The sequence below is a fragment of the Triturus cristatus genome, chromosome 2_1, assembly GCF_964204655.1.
Source record: "Triturus cristatus chromosome 2_1, aTriCri1.1, whole genome shotgun sequence".
NCBI lineage: Eukaryota > Metazoa > Chordata > Amphibia > Caudata > Salamandridae > Triturus > Triturus cristatus.
Window position 1 is genome coordinate 651,042,732 of NC_140581.1, and position 15,177 is coordinate 651,057,908.

Below are 15,177 nucleotides of genomic sequence, written 5' to 3' on the forward strand. Positions count from 1 at the left end.
TCCCTTGCCTACATAATTGAAGGGCAGCATTGTTCAGTTCAGGGCCTGACTATGGTTGAGCACTGTCAGCATAAGCACAGGAACTTGAGGATCAATGGCTTAATAGTGTGTAGCCTGCGGAAATTACACATGTAGTGTGTTAGGTGATAATAAATGTATGTTGTAGCTGCCTAACAAGTATTTTGACCAAGAAGTCATGTTTACACTAGCTGTCCAGGTCTGTTTCATGGTCTTTCTCATTCATATAGGACAACGCCAATCAAAAGCAGTGTTTGATGTTGGTCTTCTGACATGTGTGATAGCATATAGTACACTGTTGATAAAGACGCTAAACAGTGCTTCCCCTTGGTAAGTAGGGAATATAATGTGACCCAGGATAACAGACATCACTGGTGACATAAATATTGGACTGTAAATTTTGTCATGTGCACCTTACCATGTAGTATTGTCTTGTGCACTACAGATGCCTACATGATCTACATGTCTCCATTTGTTCATTGCGATTCCATCTCAATTGTGTGTATAGGCCAATCTATATTAGCCACTATTTTTACAGTACATATTGCATACACATAGCAGTATGACTTGTACATCCAACAGGATGTTTTATTAGGTATATAGCCATTTGATTGCAGCAGAGCCTTTGCGGAATCTGTATTACTAATTTTCACTTTGAGGACTTAATTGAAAAAAGTAGGTTTCTAAGGTATACAAAAAATCCCCCAAATCTATCCTGCTAGTTAAGGAATTTGTAGATGTCTGGGGATGTAGCTTCACTGTGAGGAAGTGTTGAAATTTGGGGTATTGTGCATGCAGGTCCTCTTGCTAATTTATCCATGAACAAACAGGTACTTATAGGTTGAGTCTTCTGAATGCTTGATAAATGTTCTGTGATCAAATCTGTTAGTAAATTGTGTCCTGGAACATGCAATAAATATTTTTATGTTTTGGATTTCAGCATCATCCCAGGCAGGCAGAGAAGACATGACTGACATCAGTGGGGGAGCAGCTGGCCTTAGTGTTTTTGGTCAAGAAACCAGAGCCGGCTAGCACGGATCAGGGGTGGCAGAGCTGAGGGCATGGGGCGAAGAGGTGGAAGGGTGTAAAGAAAAATTTAATAAAATGTAGCTTACCTCCTCACCACTCCTCATCGTCCCTCTGCTCCGCAGGAACCAGGAAGCACACCCAGGCTCCCCTGATGAATCACAACGCTACAATGCAGCTTTGTGATAGGTAAGCACCCAGGCTCCTCTGAGCGCCATGGTTCAGCACTCAGTCAGGGAATGGGGGCTTGGACATGTTCCCCACACAGGCTGTAATGCAAAGTGCGCATAGCAAAGTATGTGAGATGGGAACTGGGTTTAGGATAGTCGTAAGTGAATTGGGCTTGGGAGGTCTGTGTGTGTGGGTGTTGTCTCTATGGGAATGCTGGGAGTGGTGATGGTGGTGAGTGTGTGATGTGTGGATGCATGCCTCTGTCCCTTGTGGAGTTTATATTTGTGTGTGCTGCTTGCGTCTGTTGGTGTGGATGCATACAAAGGAGTGAGTATGCTTGGGATTGGATGTGTAATAGGGTATGTAGATGGAGCAGAGGAAGGAGGGGGTACGGAACTCAAGGGGCACATTTGAAAGCTGCTGTGGGGGAGGAGGCCAAAGCCTTAAAGGATATCTGTAGGGCAGACTGAGCACCATGGATGCCTTCTAGGTAGGTCACAATCTGCTCCAGATGGATGCCTAGCCTGTGGATGGCACTCAGTAGTGCCATCGGACCTACAGAGATTGTCCTCAGGCAGTCAATAGCCTCCTCACTCAGGGCAGCGGGGGACTGAGGCAGGGATAGAGGTGCCTGGTGCGAAGGAGACCTCTACCCTATGAGGTGAGTGGGGGCCAGATAACTGGGTGGGGAGCAACAGGGAGGGTGGAGATTGACTGTGGGGTGGCAGACAAGGAAATTGGTGGTAGTTTTCCTGCTAGGTCTGCCACCGCTAGGGAGTGTCTACTGTAGGATGACTTAGATGAAGATGACATAATCAAGCTTTCAGCCTCCACAGCACCCTCCTCACTCTCTGGGCCACTGGCTCCATCGATCTCTGGTGCTTCTTGCAGTGGCAGGCAGTCCTCCACTAAGGTGGAAGAGTGTCGCCCACTGCTTTCGGCAGTGGAAATCAAGAAAAAGTAAAATGGTGTTATTACCATATTATTTGTTCCAGCTGCGGCTTGGTGGGTGGGGTGGTCTGCTCTGCTCTGAGAGCAGGAGAGTAGAGGCCCACTCCTAAGTGCGCAATGACTGTTTAGCCTGACGTTGTGTCAGCCACAAAACCGAGGAACAGACATCTACACCCCAACCCATCCCTTCCACTTCCGAAACCATCACTCCCAAGAAAAAAAGCCATCAACCTCACAAAAATCCAAATCTACCACTCTCATGAAAAAAAATACTCTTCATAAATCTCAACCCACCCCTCCCAATGAAAAAAAGACCCCTCCTAAATGATTGCCTACATCACAATATCTCAATATTATTTGTGAACACATTGTGACTTTTGTGGTGCATGCCTGTGCAGTGTCAGTGACCTGGCCAAGGAGGGCATCATGTAGCTGTAATTGGATTTATGTTGTGTATATTTCCAAAGGGGCCCCTAAAATATGTTTGGCAAAAGGACCCCATACCTTTAGCAGTTCCATAGTAGGCCATCTATTTGTTGTGTAATCAATATAAAACGGTACGTGTATAGCTTACCATCAGTTGTGTTGACGACGGCCTCTCTTTTGGACGTCGTTCATTAGGTGAAGTAGCAGCAAGACATTTAAGATCGGCTACATGGTGGCACAGGATGTGTGTATACGGGTCAGTTTCAGCCTTTTATCCCCCCCTTTCTGCCAGCTCGGATGTGGTTGTTGGACCACCATAGGAACCTCGGCGGTTGAGCACATCATGATTTGGCAGGTGGTCTGACTGGCTGTCCGCCCCAACAGATGCTTTTCACTGGGCCACCGCAGCCCAGTCTAGATTTACTGGTGGTGGCGGTGGTGCAGCAGCCTTATCTCCTATATGTAACCACCTACATCTAATAGGGGGTTGAGACTATCTATACGGTGGCGGTGTTCCCGCTACCAATGACATAGCGGTCCCCAGACTGCCAAACTCCTAATCAGGTCCTTAGAGTTGTTGATGTGCTGTGGGATCGTCTGTATTTTTCACTGCTGAAGAGGTTGATGACACTGTAGTTTTCTGTGTAGTGAAGAATAGATGGGTCAAGCAGGGATTGATACAGTGATTAATTGTCTGTTGGTGGTGTCATTGATGGTGCTGATATACCAGAATGTGCTGGCTGGTGTGAAGAGCTCTCTGCATGTTGCAAGGAAACACTTCAGTATCATTCGGCCATCACGAGTTCTCTTTTCTTCCATTTACTTTCCTGTATCTGGATTGTATCATTTATTATCAGAAACGACATTAGAGTACCAGTGTGCTGAAGGCTTAGTCTTGCATTTGCATAATTTAACTAACCCTGAGTCTAAAACTCTGCTCCGCTTGCGGTGTTTGCTGAGTTTTGGCAACTCCGCATACAATGTGGAATTGCCAAAAAAGTCCACACTTTGCAACAGAGTGGAGTTTCTTTTGCGTTTGCGTGCCCAAAATGCATTTTTGTGCTTGTGGGAGTGACTTACCGGGTACCTGCGATTGCCAACGAGGTTTCCTGAGCCGTTCGAAAGTGCCACAGATTTGCTAGGTGGCCACATGGTCCCGCGAGAGTTTGCAATCGCGAACTTGTCCTTCTAGCACACCAGCAGAGTTCTGGTGTTTCTTTTTTGAAGATCGCAATCCCATACATACAGGATAGACCACGACTACAATCTGGAGAAGGTCCTCTCCCCGAGCGGCATCAAAACCTTCTCGAAATGACAGTTTGGAGTAGAAAACTCCTCAAATTGACATTTGGCTATATGTAGGCTTTCCTGTTTTCTGTTTCTATTTTAGGTCAATTCTAGTGGTTTTTTTTTCAGTGTTTTCAATTGATTTCAATACCTTTAAAAAACAGTGGTTATCAGTGGTTACATATTGTCGGGCCATTAAAAACTACAGAAACAGTGTTTTTCCGGTGTTTATGGAATGTTTTGCTTTTATTATGCTTGCTTTCTGTCTGCACTGATAGAGCATGGTATATAGATAGAGTAAGTATAGTGTATATGAGGTCCAAACAGATTTTTGCAAATTAAACTTATTGTAGTACACCATACAATACTTCTTCCGTAAGTCTTTGGTCATGTGTGCTCGATCTTTCCTTTCCATGTAAACTTCTGTGAAAAAACACTCTATACATTGGCACTTGAGATGTGCAACGCCAAAACAGCCAGTACACAATTTGTTAACTCTGGCGACTGACATCGCTTTCCAGTCCAATACAGGTTCTCTTGAAAATTGCAATTCTCAGGGCAGGTTCTGCAACATTTGCGCTGATCTGGGCGCGTATGCCCTCAGAGTTATCGAAGCAGTACCACAGTGAGGTTTCATTGACTTCAAATGCCATTGGTGGTGAAGAGACATTTCTATGCATCATTGCAAGTCATTTCTCATACATTGTAAAATAAAAAGTTCCTGAATTATTCTTCACTGTTGCTTTGCTTACCAAGTGGCAACCACTCTATCATGGAACATGTTGCAGTGCAAAGTCACTAAAGGTGTTGCCCAGCCTACTCTCAAGGAGATGTTTCACATCTACACCAATTATGCTGAACACTTGGCAGACAAGGGTGTTTTCCGACTCTAGTTTTTTTAATTATGTCCACTACAGCAGTTATGTTGTCCCGTAAAAATCTAAGAATGCAGTAGAGTGTACTTTTTTCACATCACTATCAAAATGTGACCAAAGATCCTCACATTTCTTGCCTTTGGCATCATCACTCAGCAAACATTCTGTAAACGGTTGCCACATGGATAATATAGCATTCATAGCCCCTTGGACTGAGAACCATCAGCCAAGGGACACAGTTGGGATGACTCTTTCTTTGATGTCACACAAAGCATAAAATGTTACGTTTTAGTTCTTTTGCATTAGAAAACACACCGGAATGGACTAAATAGTCAATAGAATGACTCATTAACTTTGAAGATTGTAAAGATGCTTTCAGCATACCATCTAACAAGTGGCAAGGATCTCTTACAGGGAAGCACTTCAGCTCGTGTATCAATTTTGACAGGTCATCACAAAACATTTTAATATAAGTAGCTGAATCACTGCAAATACAAACAATATCACTCCAATCTTTGTTGAACTTGGAAATAACCTTTTTTGCAGAGCACTCCAAGTGACACTGTATTCCATGTTTACCAAAAGTTTGGTGTCAAGTTTTAACCACTATCCCAGGTGCTTGGTGATAGCGCCTTTGTCACATATACTTGTTACTATACCTTGCATTGAATGTTTAAATCCCGAGGTGTTGGCAATTCGCCTACTATCAATACTGACTCACTAGAAAGTGGAAAGTGGAAATGTGATGACAGATATTAGGGAATATTCTTGTGAAACTAGCCATTTTACCTATCTGTGAAAGAATCACAAGCAAGCCAAAATATCAAATATGATTTAGATATTTCCTGATTCGCTACAGTTTATAAAATAATTAAACAAGACCTAAACATGCATCTAAAACTTGCATCTTTAGACCAAAGACCACAAAACTGACAAAAAAATTAAAGGAAGAAGAAACAATATTTTAGTGGCATCCCTTAACAACAAAACTCAAGCAGAATAATTCTAGCCCAGACTTTCTTACTGTAAGCTTGTATAACAAAGTTACCTTGTATTGGTCCCTTCAGGAAGAAAGAAAATGACTCTTTTACTCTCTTATTACTTTCTTTGAATGGCATTTAGTTTGTGGTTGTGCAGGTGTTTATTCAGTGTTTATATGTTTTCACTGGTGAGGGCTATTTCTCTTTCAGTAGGGTTTTTATCAGTTATTATAGGTTCAAACCTAAAACCAGACAGCCTATTTATATGCAAGGAGTCCTTTTTCATTTTTTTTTCAACAGGAAGGAAGTGCCCCAGTGTCTCCAACATCTTGTTCCTGTCCAGCAGGATCCTCCCAGTGCTTTGTCCATCTCCTGCTCACTTTTCAGTTGGATTTGGAGCTGGAAGGATCACTCTTTGTGTCTGCTGCATGATATATATCATTGGATTAGAGTACTTTGAATTTGAGATTTCACAAGTAAATTGGAAAATTGGTGTTGTTTGTTTGATTGAGGCCATGCACCTAGATTTTTTTTACCTTTTATTGTTTTTTTAAATTTATTGTGGTGGGTGGCCTGTAGTTTCAGTAAGGGCCTAGTTGTTTCTTTGTAAGTAATTTTTCTTCTCTTATAAAGGAAACACATTGCACAGTTCACTAAATTTTTCTTCACATTTTGAAATCAATTTGCATTATTTATTTAATTCACTATGTAGCCCAAGATTCTGCCAAAAATAGGCATTTCTCAACCAGTAGGCCCAGAGCTACTCATCATGGGTGCGTGAAACAACTGTTCTGTGGTGTCTGTTGAACTTAAACATCATTTTGGCCACGGATGTCATTGGATTAAAAATATAAAATATGTTTTTTATGATATTTCACTTTTTTTCATGAGTGTTAAATTAAATGCCTTTGTTGAATGTGTGTGTGGTTGTAACTTGCAAACCTTTTTAGCCCTGTGGATTTTTGTTTTTGGCATTGTTGCATTAAAGATGTGTTGTTTAGCATGCCTCCTTTGTCTGGCCAGTGTGTGAGCGTGTTTGTAAAAGTGGTCCAGCATTTTCCTTGGCTGAGCCTCCCCATGTGGCCAGGAGGCATTTTGTAACATCTGTGTCCATATAGGCCTGCTTGAGTTCATTGTTTTCCAGGCCTCCTGCTTGTTGCTGTTGTGACCACGTGGCTGGCAGCCATTTTGTGGAGGCATTTAGTGTGCTTTTGCCATAGTCTTGCATGTCTTCCCTTTGTTCCCCTTGGCTTATTGCTTCCATCCATTGTCATTTGTCAGCTGCAGTCCCCTGAATGCTGAATCCCACTTGATGCACAATGCCAAACCACAATATTTGTATTTTAGTTGTTCTTTTTCTTTCCTTTCCTATCCTTCCTGAGTGTATTGTACAGTACACCATGAAAGCCATTGTTGTTGTCAAAGTCTCACAAATGGCTACACTGTATTGTTAATTGTTTTAATAACTGAGGTAATAATAATATTAATAACACTAACAAGTGTGACCACTCACTAAATTATATTATATTTGTTTCTACTAGTAATTGAATGACACTTTGATGAAAAAATCCCAAAACGTTATTCAACTTTTCCAAGAGGAGCTAGCTCTACAGATTTGTTGACGTCTCCCATTAGTCAAGCATGTGCTCTCCCAGAATTCTACTTAATTTCTGAAGAAGATTCTCTTGGGAAGTTGCTGAAATGTAAATCTGGCTTTCCTGAGGAACCCTGTCCACGCCAATTTCTCAGATTGGCTGCTTTTATTGAGAATTCTATTCTCAACAGGATTTGGAACACCTCTTTGAAATCTGGTATCTTCCCTACTATATGAAAGCAGGCATTCCTATTGCCACTGCTTAAGAACACAGATACTGCGGTGCTATGCAATTTTAGACCCATCTCATTGCTGCCTGCATTGGTATAAATCTTGGAAGAGCTGGCATTTTGCCAACTTTTATCTTTTGTGGAAGATAGTGATTTGTTTCATGATACTCAATCTAGCTTCTGTGTGGGTTATAGCATGGAAACCACTTTATTGGAAGTGTCTGAGACCTTCAGAGAAACTTTGGAGTATAGCACCTCCGACATGGTGGTGATGTTAGACCTGCTGGCAGCTTCAACACTGTGGCTCATTCCACCTTGCTGAACAGATTAAGCCTTTTTGGATTTCAGGGTACGATGCTGTCCTGGATTCAATTATTTTTAGAAGAGCACTCTCAGTGGGTTTTTCTTCACCCATTCTCACCTTCTCCCAAACCCCTGGTTAGTAGGGTGCCACAGAGCTCTGCCGTCAGTCTGCTGCTCTTCAAACTCTATGTGGCCTCTTTGGCCACCCTTATTGAGACCTTGGGAGTGAAGGTTGTTTTCTACGCGGATGATACACTACTACTGTTCTATTTTAGAGAACAGTCAGAAGCGGCCTTTCTCAACGTTAAGAAGTGCCTAAAAGGCATTGCCAATTGGATGGACACCAACATTTTAAAATCGAGCTCAGACAGCCTGTGGTGGCCAAGTGAACTGAATCCACCACGGTCCTGTCTGCTTCAGCCAGAAATTTAGGGATCACATTTGATTCTGACCTATTTTTTGCTATCCAAATCAGGCGGATCTCATTCTTTCTGAAGCTAAGATCAGTCAGGGCGCTACTGCATCTGCTTAAGGAAGAGACCCAAAAAACTGTAATACACGCTCTTGTGACATTGAGTTTGGATTATACCAACAACCTTTACCTGGGTCTCCCTGCCTACCTGAGTCGTAGACTTCAAATTATACAGAATGGAGTGGCCAGCCTGATCCGACAGGTCACCTTTTGCCAACACATCTCACCTCATTTGAGGCAAATTCATTGGCTTCCGGTTGCCAGGAGTGTCTGGTTTAAGGGCCTGACATTGGGGTTCAGAGCCATTGAGGGCAAATGCCTTAGATACCTGAGAAACAGACTCGGCCGGTACCAAAAGCAGAGATCACTGAGATCTAACCACCTTCGACTCATGCGCATTCCGTGGTTTGCCAAGGTTCATTGGGGTGGCAGGCCTTTTAGGTTCTGAAAGCCAGGCTATGGAATACCTTGCCTTTCCATCTCATCATGGCCGAATCCGAGCACTGTTTCGTTAAAGAGCTTAAAGTCTAGCTTTTTGAACAAGGGTAGATTTGAGTAGTTGTTTTCAGTCTCTACTTTTGAGCACCAGGATGCCTCTGTTGAGGCAGCTGTGCACTTTACAAATGAGATTGATTGATTGATAGATTGATTGATTGATTGATTGAATCATGTTTGAGTTATTGCCTGTGGAGTCTCTACTGGGGCAATGTAAGGTATCTGATAGCTCAATATACTCCTTATGGTTCCGCTGTCCAATTTATTGGTTGAGAACATGCAGGTTTCCACAGCTATGAAACTCTTTACTTGGCAGTCCTTCAACCACTGGTCACCTTGATGACATCCCTCTCAATATATCTCCGGGTGACCATTATTTGAATTCCCTTTCCAAGACAGCCATGTGAGGCATATTAGTTCTGGACAGGGAAAACAAACAATGGACCTGGAATACAGGGGGTTATTGAGCTGCAAATCTTTAATTATTTTATTTTACTGAAACAAACTCCAGGTTGGAGAGTTTGTTTCATATAAAGAGTTTGTTTCATTAAAAGAAAAATGTTTTGCCAGACAGGACCAAAAACACACCATCCACTCTTCAAACTGCCCTGCCTCAGAAGCTGTGGATGCAATAAAAGCATATAAATATACACTAATTATGTCAGGGGGTCCACAAGTAAAATGGAAGACTGATCATCAGCTGGTGTAGGACAATTTTAAGTAAAGTGCTGCTAGAATACTGTGTCCACTTTCTGCGCCCCTTAGGGCACTTTGCTTTTACAGAAGGGGTCGCAGACGCCTGTATGGTCCCTTTTCTGTTATAGATCGTGGTGCTATGCTGAAGGGGCTTTTCCTCATTTTCATGAGGGCATTGCATGAGGTAAATACTTTGCCTCGGTGCCCACACCGTAATAAGGATGCAGGCAAAGAGATCATCAAAAGGTTGACTGAATACATGCCAGAAAGAGGTTTTGCAAGTTAGTGTGCCACCAAGGGGACCCCTCTGGATGGTTAAAGGGGGTAGCATGGACCCCCAGAAAACACCTTGCAGATTCATGCAGTCACTCACTTTACCATATGCAGGGGGATCTCTGTCCCCCTTGAAAGTACAAGACAGCTGCATCCTGCACAGTAAAAGGTGGACCAGCTGCTTCAATGTGTTATTCCTTCTTTCACTAATGCACAGCTTTGAGGGCAGTAAGAGCTTGATGCTGTCCTGGGAGCAGCCAACAGACTGCTGTGTAAAGGCAGAGGGAAAGGAACATCCTAATCCCAACGGTGGGGCCTCCGCAGGCACCACCCCCATTGTAGGAATTAAGCTTCGACCACTGACCCTACAGGCTTCTTGAGCCTGTCAAAGGTGGTGATCTTTCCCCCAGCCCGAATCGCTACGACCGCCGGCATTTTAATCTGGTGGTCGAACCGATACTCTGGATGTCGGATGGACCACCACCAACGGGCTGTCGATGCCGGTCCGCCCAACATCCTAATCGGGCCCTAACTTTGTAGTCGCAGAGGTGATGTGCTCTCCAATATTGAATTTTTTAACACTGAGTATCATTTTGCCACAACGTTGTGGTAAAAATGTCATGGGACATCATTTAGAAGGTAAGAGTATCAGTTTTTTCTTATTTGTCATGTTGTAATAAATATAGCATATACAAATGTTGTGGTTTTTATATAGTTTAAAGTAAGACTATAATGAGCATGCATATTATTATATTTTTTTATACCAAAGATGGACTTGTTATCTATTTAAGTTCGTATTGGCACTCATACATTTTGGATTTTGTATGAGTTGTTGATTATATGGGTAGGCACTCTTATATTTTCATGTACTTACATTTTGCAAAATTTAGAAAATTATTATTTGAGTTGAATTTTCTAATGTTTTTACAATGTTCTTTAAAAAAAAATGTAATTATAGTGTGCATATTTTCTAAATGTATTTTTTATTAATATATTTTTCCAAAGGTATGGAATATATTAAAGTATTGGCTTGGTAGGAGAAACAACATTTACAATGCAGTCTTTAATACAAATTGCCTTTATCACTCAGTTTTTTCCACACATGTGTCTTTTCTATACCCATACATGCCCTTACAAAGTATATTGGTAAGAATAGGTAAGTACTTTCAATCAGTTTTAAAGTAATTTTTGAAATTTCATTTTTATTTAAAGTTTAATTTCTTATTAAATTTAATGCAAAAATATTTTTTTAAGTGGATTAATATATACGAATGGGATGTAGCAATAGGTGCTAAGTAAGTTTATTAATGTTGTTATTAAATATAAATGCTTGGGTATTACATATTGAAAAAAATATTATATTTTATGTATCTATTAAATAGATAAAAACAAATGTAAAATAGATAGCAGGCAAGGGTTGCCAGGGATATGGACAAAATATTATAATGCTATTTTTATTGATAAAATAAATAAATAAGCATAATATGTTTTAGGCAGGGGATTGAAGGGCTATGGGACATTGGGTGGGGAAGTGTACTATTACTTAAGTCCTGCGTATGAGAACTGCGGTCCCAAGACCACCATACCCATGGTGACGGTCCAACCGCTGCCTCTTTGGCCGTCCAATCATGACCATGGAGATCAGACCACCAGATGACCACTGCCATTGTCAAGATCATGGATCCTGCAGTGGCGGTGGTGGGGAAAGCAGTGATCAATGGTGTCAATGCAGATGCTGGCACCACCATGCTGATCATGTTCTTCACTTGACCCGGCAAAACCGGAAAACTTTCGGCCAATATCCCTCCTTCCTTGGGTAGCTAAGATCGTAGAGGCTCATGTTAATACCATATTAATGAGATTCCTGAATACCAATAACATCTTGGATCCCTCTCAGAATGGTTTCTGCTCCGGTCACAGCACAGAGACTGCTCTCCTGGCTGTGCCAGAACATCTGCGGACCATCCTCGATTCTGGTCACACAGCGGCACTGAACCTGCTTGGTCTGAGTGCCGCATTTGACACAGTTTTGCATGGGATTCTGCTACAGTGTCTGGAGGAAGCCGGTGTTGTGGGCCTAGCACTAGAATGGTTCAGATCGTTTCTGACAGAGAGATCATTCCGAGTGTCGGCCCCCCTGTTTCTTTCCCAGGCTCATTCCACCGGTCAGGGGGTGCCTCAGGGCTCTGCACTGAGCCCCGTATTGTTTAATCTATATGTTCAGCCTCTTGCAATGGTGGCCAGGAATATGGCTCTCACCATGGTCTCGTATGCAGATGATACGCAGCTGGTGGTGGCCCTTTCTGATGGTTCCACACAGGACGCTTCTAGGTTTAGGAGCGGCATGGTCGCCGTTGCGGAGTGGATGACCATAAACTGCCTCCATTTGAATGCTAATAAAATGGAGGTATTGCTGGTGGGGAAGGCCAGGAGCTTCTGAAGTGAGCAAAGGTGGCCTAACGCTCTCGGTAGTATCCCCACCCCAAAGTTGGTGGTCAAGAACCTGGGGGTATGGATTCTACCCTCAGTTTTCAAGATCATACTAAAAAAGTTGCTGGTACTTGTTTTGGCCTCCTTCAGGGACTTAGGCCTCTGTTGAAGTTACCTACGCGCCAGCTGATTGTTCAACCAGCCATTCTATCTAGACTAGACTATGCTAGTTCGCTCCTTCTGGGGGCTAATCAGGCTGAGGTAATACGACTGCAGGGTGTCCAAAATGCTGCCGCCAGAGCCCTGTTGGGGCTCCCACGTAATTGTCCCTCTACTGGTGCCATCCGGGGGCAACATTGGCTACCCATGGCCAAGCGGATCCAATTTAGGGCTCTCTGCCTATCTTTCAAGATCTTGAAGCTTGCATCGCCCAGCCTCCTAGTTAACCTGCTAGGCCTGTATGTCCCAACTCACCAGCTGCGCTCCCTGGGGCAGCATCTGGTTAGAGTCGCCCGTGTGAAGTGCCTTCGGGTTGGGGGCCAATCCTTTCGTTGCTTGGCAGCCAAGCTGTGGAATTACTTGCCTCCCCAGATCTGTAGCATGGATCGCCTGCTGGACTTTAGGAAAGCAATCAAAACTTTTATTTTTCCCTCTACCTAGTCATTTCTTGTCCTTCTGTATGTTCCTTGCGCCTACCTGCTCTGTTTCTTAGCCCTGACCCTTATGACGCTGGCAGCGCCGGGTCACCTCTTTGCTGAGGCAGCTGTGCGTTCTATAAACTCAGATAACATAACATAACATTTCCACCGACCTTTTCATGGCAGGGACCCCACCATGAATAGGTCAGCATAAAGGCAGGTACAGGGCCCCAATCAGGGCTCCGGGGTGATTTTGTCAATAGAGGTGTGTACATGGGGGCACATGTTGTGCCCCCCTCTGCTTGTACTGTTGTGCGTGCACTGTGTGCCATGCAGGACATGGTGCATAGTATACAGTGCACTGATGTGCAAGTACCGGTGCCATGGCAAAACACACAAGATGATGGACGGAATGTTGCACATTGGCAAAACATTCACCCCCAGTCACAGATCTGGGTTTAATCCATCGTTATTTTGCTCACCACGCCACCCAGTTCAGACATGGCCATATGCAAATCAGTCTTGACCCAGTGCCTCATGGGAACAGTCCAGCCCGAACTGCCAAGCCAGGTCTTCCCTGGACCGGAATCAAGCATCCTAGGACCGGTTTCGGGGTTTCACCCCTCTTCAGCCAGGATAGCTTGACTCCAGTGGTGCCATGGCACGGGCATGTGCTGCAGGCTCTCTTTGAACAGAAGCATGCTGCCATTGCGGTACTGCCCCTGCAACACCACTAGTCTGGTGTTAAAATCATAATGTGGTGGTCAGGATGCTTGTCCTGACCGCTGCAATGGCAGTCCGGCGGTCAGACCGGCAAAGTCCAAATCGGACATTTAGTCATTTGTTATTAATAATCAGGTATTTATTCTTAAATACAATAGAATATTCAATTGATTAAATGAATATGTTGAAAGGGTATAAAATGTTTTAGGCACCAGATGCAGGGAATATAGGAGTGGGGAAGTGTATTAATAATCAGGTATTTACTATAAGTAAGGTCAATTTTCAGATAATTTTTTTGATTAAATAATTTGAAAGGCAATGCAAAATGGAATTCAATGGATACAGAAGTGGTGGTTGGGGAAATGTATTAAAACTCACGTATTAACTATTAATACTCAGGTATTCATTTTTGGTTTTAATTGAAGCTTAACTTTATTTGATAAATATTATTAAAAAAACTATGTAAAATTATGTTTCAATAAGGGATGCAAATAATATAGGAGAAGTTTCTTTCTCATCCGGTATTAATTAATGATACTCCGGTATTATTTATGTTCAATTTAAGATTACATTAACAGATTGAATATTTTGAAAACGTATATAATACTTTTTAAGCACAGAATGTAAGGGATATGGGAATGTTATGTGAGAAGTTTATTATTACTTAATTGTTAACTAGTAATACCTGGGTATTACTATATCAAATCATATAAATCATAAACATATTACCAATTAAATAAAATCACACTATTGATGTGTGTGTTTTAGAAGTATTGTATTTATTTTAAAAGTAATTTTCAAATTAATTACAAACACTGTTTATTAGTATTAAAATATATTTTTACTTAACAAAATAAATTAAGAATCTGATCAATTTTATTTCGCAGTTTAAATGTTTTAAGCATTTTCCTACACTTTTCCATTTATATCACGGGGAACTACTTGTCATTTTTCACTATTTACTTTTCATGGAGCAGTGGGATTAAGATTAATAGCAAAGAGGAGCTGCTCTCAGACAATTTATTGGAAGGAGAGAGTGAGGGAGGTAGCTAGATGCAAAATGTTGCATGCAACTTTAAACCAGTTTGACATTCCAATGGAGGTTGTTTTCATGTGCGCAAGTTGGGGCGTTTTTTTGGTAATGATATTAGGTTTAAAAAGAAGTATCTTAAATAGAATATACTTCTTTTGATAGCTTTTTCTAAAAAACAGCTCTTTTTAAAAATGTTGACATCCCGTTGTTTTCACAGATCTTTAATTTAAATCAAATAAGACAGGCGAGAATTTCGAGGGACACCAAACTTATTTTTTGTTCGGCCTATGAATGTCATATGAATGCTTATGAATGTCATTTTTTTATTTTTTTAAAAACATTCGGGTTTCATTTGATTTGGATGGATATTTCTTTTTTGGTGCAACGATGATGGATTAAGAAGTCTGGACTTAAGTGGTCTTTGGGATTACCATAGGTTTTTGTTGATTGGATCATTAATAATATCGCCAAAAGTTGAAAAACAAAAACTGCTCCAGGTAGAAGATTTGTGTTTTTTTGAAGAAATCGTTTCCATAAAAATAAGAGAGCAATGCAC